Here is a 13,481-nt window from a genome sequence, read left to right on the forward strand (position 1 = left end):
AGTTGAACTATCCCTTAATATTATCTGTATAATTCATTAGCATTTTGACTGCATTAAAAGTAAAATTTCTGCATAAAAAATAAAATAGATGACAAATAATGTATCAGGGGAAAATATATAACATATGGCAGAAAAGGATATATATCGTAGGAGCAAATAGTCTAGTGACAGAAAGAGGGAATTATAATTCAGTGTGACAAATACCATGAGAGGTACACAGAGAACAACACATAGTATGGATACAGTGGCCAATTTAGGAAGTCGGAATCATCATGTCCAAGTGATGAGTTACATTTGCCAACTTGAGGTAAATTAATATCACCAAATGTATGGATACTTAAAAAGCTGAGAATTTAGCTCTCAGATATAATTATTTTACATTGGTCATCTAACTATGGGCGTCTACAGTCAACTGGCTCCCCTTTCACTGGCTTTAATTAAAAATAGAACAAAAGTTTTTTTGTAAAAATGATACAGACGTTATAAAAAAATTCAAATGAGATAAAAAAAATTCAAAAGACAAAATAAAAATCACTTGCTTTTTGGCCAACATCTCTCCAGATCTTTTTGTACATTTATACACACATATATATTCATGTCAAGAAGATGCTGTTCCTGCTGATTTATAGTTTACTTTTATGGGAGGGCCTATATGCTATGAACATATTTTCATGTAAATAAAGATTCATCATGTTATTAATAGCGTAAGGGTATTCCATTGTGCACATGCACAGTAATTTAACTAGCATCCTAGTGATGGCACTTACATTGTTTCCAAAAACACTTATTACAAAAAAGGGAGTGAGGAACATCCATACGAATGTTTTCCTTAGAATGAATGGATTAGGAAATGAGATTTTGGGGCAAAGGCTAATGAAATTTTGGTAATTACGACTGTCCCAATTTCAACCTTAACACCAACAGTGCACAATAGTAGTTGTAACCCCATATCCCTATGTATGTGGAGGGACAAAAAGGATCTGTTTGGAATGTTGAACATCTTTTTAATTTAATTAGATGTTTGTTTTTCTTGGTTTAAATATGTCCTATTGATTTCCTTTGCTAATTTTTTTGCGGTGTTTTGAAAACTGATACTTTTTTAAAAATTAAAGATTAGAGAGAGCACACATGCATTCATGTGGGGGTGGGAGGGTGAGGGAAGAGGGAGAGGGAGTGTTAAGCAGACTCTGCACTGAGCACAGAGCCCACTGAAGGGCTCAATTTCACAATCCTGAGATCACGACCTGAGCTGAAACCAAGAGTGGGATCCTTAACAGACTGCACCACCCAGGCACCCCTTAAAATTTATATTCTATGAGCTCTTTGTATATTAGGAATATTTTTCCTTCTTTTTCCACATGATACAAATGTGTGTTCCACTGGTTCATTATTTGTGTATAGAAGATTACAACTTGTGTATAGATTATCATCTTCATGTTATTTTTTCTGTTATGATTTGTTTTTTGTTTCATAGTTAGCAAAGGCTGTTCTGTTCTTCATCCAATTTTTTCTGTTATGACTTCTGTTTTTCGTTTCATAGTTAGCAAAGGCTTCTCACCTCAAGATTATACAAATACTCTCCTTGATCTTCTTGTAGTGTTTTTATGGCTTCCTTCTTTACATTTCTTTAAATTTTTGATTCGTCTGGTATTTATTTGAGAAAGGAGATAGAAGGCCTGTCTCCATTGGTTGTTATTTCTCAGCTAATGTTTTCCCCACTTAGCAGTGATTTATAGCATATAGTTTACTGATTACCACCAAGAAGACTTCTGGAGTCCAGGTCTCCTGGCTTCAGCATTTACCAGTAATGGCCCTGGGTAATGTTCTAAAGTCAGATAATTGCACCTGGCTTAGTATTAAATAATATAACCTGAAAAAGGCCTCTTGTACTTGATACCTAAATGCTCAGCAAATGTGAGCTAGTATTATTAAACACTTGTACAAGGTACAGCAGTTTGTTTCTGGATTCTATGTTCTGTTCACTGATACTATATCCCACATCTTTGTAATCCATGTGCTGACACTCCATTAGCCAGCTCATCCTCTCGTGGAATGGCTCCTCTTTCCCCATTTCAAAAAAAAAAAAAAAGATGGTCCCCCCCAAAAGGTCCTATCTCAGTTGCCTTTCCAATCATGGCTACAGCCTATGTAAAAATAACCTGTGCTTTACAATGCAGGAGAACCGCCACCCCAAACCAGGACACTAAGCCAACGTGGGAAAGGAAGAGCGCCTGTTTCTTCCACTACATATTCTTAGAGATTGAAACTACCTTATTTCAGCCCTTGGCATAGAACCGAGGCTCTCAAAAACTAGTACCTTCTCTACCAACTTTAGTTTACAACCTCAAGATAAATAGTTCACAATGTTATCCCCAGTGGGCCCTGACTCTGGAGCAGGATGGGGGGGGCGGGGAAGAATTCACCCCGGGCCCTGGTCCTGACCTGGCCGGTTCCTCCAGGCAAGCTGAGCGGACTCCCCGCTCGGCAGCTCATGCTCCCAGGCTGACGTGGCAGGCAGGCGACTCCAGGATCATTAAATGTGCACAATCGGGGACGAAGGCAGAGGCAGGACCCCCTCGGAGCCCTCAAAGAGTCAAGAGTGTGCGAAGAGCCGGCAAAATGAAGCGCGAAAAGGGGGGAAATCCCCTAGAAACCTAGCGCTGCGAGGAGGCGAGGAAGACCGGCTCCTCGCTCACCCACGCTCTTCAGTCCGGCTGGTTGAAGCACATGCCCGCTCTCGGCTCCAGGGATCTGTGTCCCCCGGTGCTCCGTCGTAGCGCTGCCTCCACCCGGCGTTCCCGCCGTAGTCAGCCGTCGCTCCCGCTTGAACTCGGCTCGTCTCCTCCCTCTAACGGCTGCAGACCGGGGCCGGCGTCCGCGGCGTCGCTGACGTCGGCGTAGGGGCGGGACTTCCTGGCTCGCGCGCCCTCAGGACTCAGGACCGACGCGCTCCGCTGGGCTGGACGGGCAGCGGGCGGCGGGCTGAGGGTGGCGTGTTGGCCGGTCGGCAGCTCCTGGGCTGCCTCGCTACCCGGAGACAGCCCGTCCACCCGGGTGGAGCGAAGCTCTTCTCTCCACCGCCGCCCTTTCCGCCCTTGGAGCTCTCCTGGGAAACCTCACCTTTCCCTGGAGCCGGGAGTCCGAGGGGCGCGCTCGGCCCTCCTTGCCCTGCTCGTCCTCTTCAGGCTGCGCCGCGAGCGGCTGCCCGCCGGGCCAGCATCCCGCGTGTGGAACTGCATCCCTTAGCCCCAATGCCGGGGCGAGAAGAGTCGAGCGGGTGCCCGTGGTTGGAGCTGTGCCGGTGTTCTCAGGTGGCGAGTGCGGCCACGGCACCGGGCGCTGTTAAGTTTTACGCGCGCAAGTCGCAAGGACTGTGTGTGACTCTGGTACGTAACCTCTTTTTATGGGGACACTGTCTGGCCCGTAGTTTTTGGAATGCTCCCCCTTTCTTCACAACTTGCCCTTGAATGTTTTGTTGTTACTTTTCCTGTAAAGTAATTGGAGCGGGTGTTAGAAATGGAGGCTCTGAGACATGTTCTGTGGCGAGTTAAGTGCACGTGAAACTTCTTATGGAGGTTTTTTCTTTTCTTTTTCTTCTTCTAATTCTTCTTGTTTTTTAAGTTTATGTATGTATGTAAGTAATCTCTACACCGAGTGAGGAACTCGAACTCACCACCCTGAGATTAAGAGTCGCGTGCTCTTGGGACTGAGCCAGCCAGGCGCCCCTTTTTGGTGTTTTTTGATGCACTCTTGCGCGGTGCTTGTGTAGCTAGTTTAAGTGGCTGAACGTGGGGTACCACCAGTTTCATTTGTGATGAAAAAACTATGCTACCGTTTTCCAAGACCCCGCAGACAATTTTAATTCCAGAGATAATGTCTAGACTGAGTAAATGAATGCCTGGCTTAAATGGACATTTCGATAAATCCTTACCAGCTTTTGACTGTAATAAATGGGCACTTAGCTCTTAAAAATGCCCACTGCCAAGTATTTTTAAAGCCTTAAGTTACAGTTACATTAGTTGTAATTGTGAAGCTGTTTCAGTGAAATCTCAGAGATGTCTAGGATGGCAAGAAACTTGTTTTTAATTTCTTATATATGTTATAGTTGATAGTGTTTAGACTATGAGCAGAGAATACTTGAGATCTAAAACTGAGTAGGTTGTTAAAGCAGTGCTTCTGTTACCAAGCAACGTCTCTGTAAACAAGTCCAATATTCAACTAGAATATAATTAAATGTAACTATCCTACAATTAACCGGATTCAGAATTCTGTAAATTCATGGGTTTAGCCTGTAGGTGGTTTTAGTTAATATGCACCTTCTGTACTGAATTTTGATTTCACAATCATTTTGTGTGGAATTACTAGAATGTTTTGAATATCCGTGTCATACAGGACTCTTCAGAGAGTGGCAAGAGCTTTGAGTTACCCTTTGGTTATATAGGACAGTGTATATCTGGTATTCTTTCTTTTGAATATTTTCCAACCAGATGAAGTGTGCAGGCTATATTCAGGAATTTTTTCAAATGATAGAATAATACCAATTTAGGGCACAATGTGTTGGGAGATTGAAACACAATCTACAAGTAGCTTTTAAGCCTGGTCAAGCCAATAACCTTACTCTTTCTCCGCTCATTGAACCCTTAGTGATACAATTTGTATGACTGTATGGCAGTAGTTTTCGGAGCACTTTTTCATGTTTTTTTTTTGAGTTCTATAAACTTTCAAGTATGTAAGAAAGGAAGTGAGAACATCTGAGACACTATGAGACTGAATGACTTCTTTGAAATCAAACTATTGGTAATGGGAATTGGAACTTGAAGTTGCATGTCTTACTACATTGCAAAAATCCGTTGACTTCATTATAGTTTCCTCCCCCTTTTTCTTTTCCATATGCTGATGTTGAAGTAATGAAATATTCAAGAGTTGGGCAAGACAAGCAGAGAAGAAAAATCAAGAATGACTCATGTTGTGTAATAAAATTCTTAGTAATCAGAAGTCAGTATTTTGTAACATGGAAGTTCTAATGCAAGAAGTTTAGAAGAATGAAGTCTTAACGGAAAGATTAGTTAATTGTCAGAATTCTTTGTGTGTCTTCTAGGTACTATCTCTTGTCTACAGTAATTGAATTTTATTTTAATTTTGTCATACATAATGTATTAAGTTTCGTAATTTTGTCAAATTGTCTAATCTCTGTGTACTTTTAGGGCATGTGTGTATGTACATCTGTAAAAAATTTTCTGAAGTACTTTTTTCTACCAACTAAAGTTCACATTTCTTAATCTGAACTCTTCAAAATTTACTCTCTGTCTGCCATTTCATGTTCACATTCTTCATAGAAAAACTGTGTGTCCAGACCGATTTCCTCACTATCCTCTAAAACTCCTATGTGCTTTCTCCCAAGCCTTTGTGTCATTCTGCCTACTGTCCTGATTTCTTCCCTTCTTTCCTAAAATCTGAATTGTTACTTTTCTATGAAGTTCAACTCCACTGTAATCTCTGCCAGGAAGGAAAAATTCTCTACTCTTAGAGTCTCTAGCTGGCCTAAGAGTTAAATTGACATAAAACAGATTAACAGAGGAAAGCATACAGGTTTTAAAAAAATTTTACATGTACTTGGGGGCCTTCACAGGAGAAGGAAGACTTGAAGCAACCAGAGCAGAAAGCTTTTTTCTTTTTTTTCTTAAAGATTTTATTTATTTATTTGACTGAGAGAGAGAGCACAAGTAGGCAGAGAGGCGGGGTGGGGGGGTGGGGGGGTGGGGGGGTGGGCGGGAAGCAGGCTCCCTGCTGAGCAGAGAGCCCGATGTGGGGCCGGATCCCAGGACCCTGAGATCATGACCTGAGCTGAAGGCAGAGGCTTAACCCACTGAGCCACCTAGGTGCCCTGAGCGGAAAGCTTTTTTATATCTTTTAGATAAAGAAACAATAAATTTGTGTAAAAAAGACAAGGGGTTTTGTGCTGAGTCATGAATTGTGGGGAAGTGACTAGGAAGATAAAGATTAGTTTAATAAGGCTTGTTTGTACATATTTCTTGGCTTTGATTCCCTATCTCTGGTGATAAGAATGTCTTCTTCTGGTACAGAGTTTTTTTCTTCTGGGATTTTTATTTTCTATTTTCAGGAAGAAAAAGGAGGGTCAGAGTGCCCCTCTTGCATCTGCTGTTTGTTAAGTTTTTTTAACTCAAAATAATACACCAAAGTGGCATATTTTAGGGTAACATGTTCTGAACTCTTTCTTCTCTGAAATTCTGTAGGATGTTTTTATTAGCCATTCTCATCTGATACTTTATATTGCATTTTATAATTTTGGTATATGCCTCACCTTCCTAATTAGATTGTAAGCTCCTTAAGGGCAGTATACCAGATCTCACTGAGGTGTATCCTTAGTATCTTCCAAATAGAAGTTGCTGAATAAATGTTTTTTAGAGACGAGGAATGTGCATTTGTACTTTTTTCCCCCTTTTATAGTGTAGTAGAAGTAAAAGACAATCTTTGAGAGAGTAGCTGAGAGAGGAAGGGCAACTGTAAACCATAAGAAAGGGAATTAAAGAGTGTGAATTCATGGGAATTGGAAGGAAAGATTCTATTCCTAGAAAGTGTGATATTTGAGAATTTCCCATGACGATATCAGCAGTAAGAACTCCCTCAGGAATGCTGGCACTACTCTCAAGTGGGCTTGGGGAGTTTGGTCAGTTTCCTGGTTCTTCCTTAGTAGAATCTTGATTTTAAAAACACTTCCCCAACTCTCTCCTCCCTCTACCTCCCTTATATAATCCCTTTCTCTCTATCTCTCCATTTTACCCCGTTCCATTTTACTTTTTTTCTGGTCAAGTCTTCTTTATAAATTATGTCAGTACTTTTATTTGGCCCTCATAAAGTAGCAGTTATCTTAATTTTTATGTTTTTCCATTGAGGCTGCCTCTGTGGGTCATGGGGAGATCACAGGCTGTATAGTCTAGCTAGTCCAGCTTTTTTTTTTTTTTTTTAAGTTTAACTGAGATGTAATCCAGTAGTAAAGAAATTAAGAAAGCAGGATGTGCCCAGTTACTTGCTTTCTGCATATTGTAACTTTAAATTTCTTTTGCATTAAAATTCATAGAGATGGGAGGAACCTAAACCTATCCATTTCATTTTGGAATGTGCCTGTCACTCCCGAAATATGTCTTTAAATAAATTCTGGGTAATTTTTGTAGTCTTGCTGTTAATCCTATATCTGATGCTTATGACAGGAATTGTTTCATTTAAAGGTATAAAAAAGTAGAGTCTCAGTATTTTTATAAATCCTGGTTTGAGTCATTTGTTTTTTAGTAAGCTTGCTATCCTAGCTTCTGAGTTGTTGCCCAGTAACACAATTGCAGGATAACGTAGCAACCACTGAAAACGTTAGCAATGGACTGTAGGGATTTTCCTGCTAAGTTGAAGTGCTTATCTTTAGCATTCACGTTCAATGTTTTTCTCCTCTGAATCACATTTTGGTTAAGAGACACTTGAGATATTGTTAAACTTAAAGAGCATACAATATAATTAGATATTTTTGGAGTGCTGACAAATTGTAACTTGCACATTATTTTTCACATACAGATGTGTGATATATATTATATATGAAGGATATGTGAAAAGACTGGTTAAATTAAAGATTAGTCTATATTGAACAGAACAACTATTAAGTAATAATTAATATCTGAGTTATCTACAGCCGACAAAGCCAGCAAAGCTGGGGTGGATGCATTTGAAATGGTTCTTCTCCAAATAATATTTTTATGTTACTTCTGGAGGTTAATGGGAAGCTTAGATCAGTAAGCATGAACTAATAGGCATTATGATTTTTGGGGAAGATTCAGGAGATGAAGACTTGACTGAGTTAGTCACTTAACCTTTTTTGGCCTGTTTCCTCTTTAGAAAAAATAAATTACTGAAAGTTTTTTTCAGAGGTAGTGTGTTTACAATTTATTTTTCATTAAATTTTTAAAGTTTTATTTTGGAGAGTGCAAGTGCATGTGTACGTGGGGGAGAGGTGGCAGAGGGTGAGGGAAAGAGAGCCTTAAGTAGACTCCGTGCTGAGTGCAGAGTCCAACATGGGGCTCAGTCTCATGACCCTGAGATCACAACCTGATCCAAAACCAAGAGTTGGACACTTGACCAAAGGCGCTACCCAAGTTCCCTATATGTTTACAATTTAAAGCACATTTAATTTCTTCCATTTATTGGTTTAGTCAGTATTTGAGTGCCTGTCATGGTTCTTGCACTATACTAGGTACTGGGAAGATTGTTAATAAGACATAGTGCCAAGTCTCAAGCAGTGCCTGGTGGGAGAAAATGAATGGTTATTTACAATTTATATGTAGTTATTTGTAATATAAATTGAAGGTGCTATAAAGATAAATGATAGTGTAATTGGTGGCATGTTGGAAGGACACCTGACCTAGAACTGCAGAGAGAATACATTATAATTAAGGAAATGTCAGATTAGAATTATGTAAGTGTAATCTGAGTGTATACAGAGAAATATTAAACTTAACCAGGGGGGAGTTAACGAATCAAGTAAAACTGGGGAGAAGTTTCTCTGAATTGGAGAGAGAGAGAGTCAGAAGTCATCAGCAATACTGGTAATTCAGATCCTGGGTGTAGATGGGATTACTAAGGAGAGTGTGTGGAATCAGAAGAGGGCTGATGAACATCACATGTAATGGGTAGGTGGAGAGAGAGAGTAGGGAGGAAAACCAGGAAAGGGTAGAATCCTGGAAGCCAAGATAGGAATGCTTATCACCTTTAGTTTTTTGATTAAATGAAAATTGTTTGTCAAGAAACATTGTGTAGCACTGTAAATGTAAACCCATCTGTAAATGTAAACCCATCTATACAAAGATACTCTCTACAGAGATCTGAACTTGCAAATGGTGATAGGTCACGTCTTTGGTTAGCATCATAACATAGAGAAAGAATCTATGCTTGACTGAACAACATGGGGGATGGGGGCTCCCAAAACTCTACTTGTGATTTTAATTTGCATTTCCCTAAGTATAAATGATGTTGCCTTTTCTGTGCTTATTATTAGCCTTTTATAAGTCATCTTTGATGGAATTCTATTCAAATCTTTTGCCCATTTTTTTTAACCTGCATTTTTTTTGTTTTATTATTGAGTTGTGAAAGTTCTTTATATATTCTGTGTTAAAATCGTTTATTAGAGATATATTTGCAAAGATTTTCTCCCAGTCTGTGGCTTACTTTTTCTTATACTTGTGTCTTTGAAGTACAGAGGTTTTTGATGAAGTATAGTTTATAAGTTTTTCCTTTTTGGGCTTAGGATCTTGTTGATGTGTTTAAAGAACTTTTTGCCTGATTCAAGATCACAAAGATTTTCTCCTCTGTTTACTTTTAGCTCCTTCATTTAGATCTAGGATCCATATTGAATTAACATTTTTGTATGGTCTAAGTTTTAAACATTTTTTTTTAAAGATTTTATGTATTCGAGAGGGAGAACAAGTTTGCATGCATTCATGCGCACAAGAGGGGAAAGGAGCAGAGGGAGAAGCAGATTCCTCACTGAGCAGGGGGCCCTACCTGGGGCTCAATCCCAGGACCCTGGGATCATGACCTGAGCTGAAGGCAGACGCTTAACTGATTGAGTCACCCAGGCACCCTAAAGTTTAAAAAAAAATTTTTTTTATGCCACATGGATATCAGATTGCCCTATTTGTTAAAAAGGCTGTTCTTTTTCCCTTGAATTATATTGGCATCTCTATTAAAAAAATCAGTTGCTTATATCATAAGGGTTTACTTACAGTCTCAATCCTGTTCTGTTCATCTAGATTCCTATCTTTACTCCAGTACCACACTGCCTTGATAACTGTATTGTTATAGTAAGTTTCAAAATGGGTAGTTTAAGGTGTCTGGCTGGCTCAGTGGAACATGCGACTCTTCATTTTGGGGTTGTGAGTTCGAGCCCCACATTTACTTAAGAAAAATAAATACAAATAAAAATCCAAAGAAAAAAAATAGGTAGTGTAAATCTTTCCAACTTTTTCAAAAGTGATTCCAGATTCTTTCCGTTTACATACAAAATTTAGGACCCACTTGTCAGTTTCTACAAAAAACATCTGTTGTGATTTGATAAGATTTGCATTGAATCCGTAGATCAGTGTGGGAAAAATAGCTAACTTAAGAGTCTTCCAATTCATGAATATGTGATGTCTCTCTATTTAGGTTTTTAATTTCTCTCAATTTTTTTTAGTTTGCAATATATAATTCTTGCACTTTCATGGAATTTCATTGAATTTATACTGAAGACTTTGGAGGCAGAGGGAGAGGGAGAAGCAGTTTCCCCACTGAGCAGGAAGCCCAGTGCAGGGCTTGATCCAGGACTCTGGGATCATTAAGTGAGCTGAAGGCAGACGCTTAACTGACTGAGCCACCCAGGTGCCCCTACTTTATGTCGTTCTTGATTTCTGCTGGTTTTATTTATTTTTTTAAACCTGGCTTCCTGTGTCTGCATACCTTAGTGTTCAAGGACTGGTCAGAAGTTATGTTCAGACAGTTTGACTATTACAGTGAATGCTTAATACTAATATGGCTAGTACTGCTGACGGATCTAAATGAGGGTAAGGGAGTGCATTCAGACACCCATCATTTTCAGGTTTGCCCTGGCTTTTACTTTGTACCATCCTCTCTCGCCATATGTATAGCTTTGTTGGCCAAGGATGTGTGAGTGGCATGGACCTGCTTCAGTCTCTAGTACATAGTCTTAGTGTAACCTGCACTAGTTATTATTTTATTGAGTCCCCCCCCTCCCCCCCGACCCCAGCTGTCTTAACCTCCAGAACTCCTGTAAAATCCCCAGCTAGCCTGCTAGTTTGTTGCTTGCCACATAGAGTCCTACAGCCTTAGGCTAAAGGTGCCACTGGCTCTCACTGTTAGGTGACCGCAGAAACCTCCACTTTAACTCATGGTGCATCAGATCAATAGATTACTCTTCAGTGGTGGTGAACCTGCTCTTCCCAGTTTGCCTTATGCTTGTTAAACTCCTACACTGACAGAGGTGGGGGGAGATGGGAGTAGCCAAAGGTAAGACTGCTGTAGACTCATGTCCTACCCAGTTGTTTCATGAGTAAACACTTTTCAGTTTGTTGAATACCTTTGATTGAATTCCACATCACTGAAATGGTTGTTGTTTGACTCTTTTGTGAAGAGGATTTATCAACCTGCTCATGCCGGAAGCAGGAGGTCTGGTGTTTTTGTTTTTGTTTTGTTTTGTTTTTAAGATTTATTTATTCTAGAGAAAGAGGAGAAGGAGGGAGAGTTTGAGCAAATGTGAGTGTGGGAGGGACAGAGGGAACCCGGAGAGAGAGAATCTCAAGCTGACTGCCTGCTGAGCACAAAGCCCAACTCCAGGGTGAGCTTATGACCCCAAGATCATAACCTGAGCCAAAACCACAGGTGGGACACTTAACTGACTGAGCCACCCAGGTGCCCCAGGAGGTCGGTTTTCATGATTCTGTATGGAACTTTTCTCTCTGGAGGATGAAACTTGACCTATACTGCCTTTTTTTTTTTTTTTTTTTTTTTAATTTTTATTTGAGAGAGAGAAAGAGCATGAGTGGGGGGGAGGGGCAAAAGGAGAAGGAGAAACAGACTCCCTGCTGAGCAGGAAGCCCACTTGTGGGACTTAATCCTAGGACCTGGAGATCATGACCCAAGGCCAAAGGCAGACACTCAACTGACTGAGCCATCCTGACACCCTGACCCATACTTCCTTTATATCACTCATTAATCCTTTGCACAATATTAGGCATTTATTAGTTACTCCAAATGTACTTGTTGAGTTAAATTCCATGATTTTCCTTAGGCATCAAATTATAAAGTCTTTGGGGTTGTGGAATCCCAAGACCTATGCAATTTCTTGCTTTTACTGTCCTTTTCTTAAATGGAAGAGACTGCTTAATATTCATTCAACATGTGTTTATTGACTACCTGACATGTTCCAGCTATTATGTAAGGTTTGGGGGTATTAAGATGACTAAGATGTAATCTTTGCTCTTAAGGAGGGTTTAGCCTAGTGTAGGAGATTGGAATACAAATAGCTGATTAGAATATAGTGAAGTAAATAAATTGATACGGATAAATACATGGCATTATGGAAGAGCTCACAATGACTGTTAACTCAGAATGGATTAGAGGAAAATAAAAAGGGAAACATCTAGAAAAGACTTTCAGAAGGAAGTAGTGACTGAGTTGAATATAAAAAATGAGTGAAAGGTGAGATTAGAAGATTGCATCCTAGGCAGAGGGATCAATATGAGGTGAGCAAATGTGAGTTCAGTGACCTACAAGCAGTTTAGTTTTATTAGGGTGTAAGTATATATCATAGAGTTGTGAGAGATGAGAATGGAAGGGTAAAGAGGGCTTAGATTGTGAAAGCTTTTGTATACTATGTTAATAAGCTTGAAATAATCATTATTGACGAATTTTGCAAAACTGTTGAGTGGGATATACTTTAGGATTCTGCCGAATTTTGTTTTGAATGTTGTTTACCTATATCTTCAACTATTTTAAGTCACAATAAAAGATAAATATATCCAAATGGGCTGTAAATTGTATTTAAAAACATTAGAGACCTCCAGCATATTAACTAAAATGGAAATAAAGATCTGACATATATCTTTAATATAAAATACTCAGAATTAAAATTTTTATTTTTAATATGCATGAATAAAGTGACAGTCTTTTAAATATCGGAGTTCTATAAGATTTAATTTTGAAAAAGATCATTTACTAAAATTATTTGAATACTGCTGTTTTATTTATTTTTTCAAGATTTTTTCTTTTATTTATTTGTCTGAGAGAGAGAGAGAGAGAGACACACACACACACACACACACACACAGAGCAGAGGGAGAAGCAGGCTCCCTGCTGAACAAGGAGCCCAACGCTGGACTGTATCCCAGGAGCCTGGGATCATGACCTGAGCAGAAGTCAGATGCTTAAATAACTGAATAGTGCTGTTTTAGATAAAACCGGATTACATTGATAAGGCTTTTAAGTGATGTCATAGATGGTAATTCTGTAGAGTATGGATTTGGGGCCAACAACAACCAGTTGTTTTTGTCGAGTATGTTTTTGAGAATTGCATAAACTTGCATAAACTTGTGTGAAAAGGAATGGAATTTGAGGACTTCTGGGTTATTTCTTGGAAGTGGAGGCTTTAACTTCAGTCTCATTTTCTTTTGTATTTGGTCACTGTTTTCTGATGTGCAAAGGACAGAAGGAAGCCTTTTTACCTCCTCCTTTGGTCTTCAGGTGGACTTGATATTTTTCCTGTGGTTTTAAATATAGTTTATGTTTGTTGTAAAATAAGAAATATACAGGAAATGTACAAACAAATGATAAAATCACACCTGTCTTCCATATATAATATTTTAGTGCTTATCTTGTGTTTTTTTTCTATGCATATATAGGCACATATATAGGTTTTTTACAAAATAAGG

The 13,481-nt window shown here is 39.3% G+C and overlaps 1 protein-coding gene across 1 annotated transcript in view; it reads left to right on the plus strand.

The window, feature by feature from the left end:
* Positions 1-2,930: 2,930 nt before the first annotated feature.
* The window catches only part of CEP83 (centrosomal protein 83), a 136,532-nt gene continuing 125,981 nt past the window's right edge, over positions 2,931-13,481 (plus strand). The window contains exon 1 of the mRNA XM_080811989.1: positions 2,931-3,386. The gene's annotated coding sequence lies outside the window, so the exon portion shown is untranslated. The remainder of the gene's footprint in view (positions 3,387-13,481) is intronic.

This window comes from Martes martes, assembly GCF_963455335.1.
Source record: "Martes martes genome assembly, chromosome: 8".
Taxonomy (NCBI): domain Eukaryota; kingdom Metazoa; phylum Chordata; class Mammalia; order Carnivora; family Mustelidae; genus Martes; species Martes martes.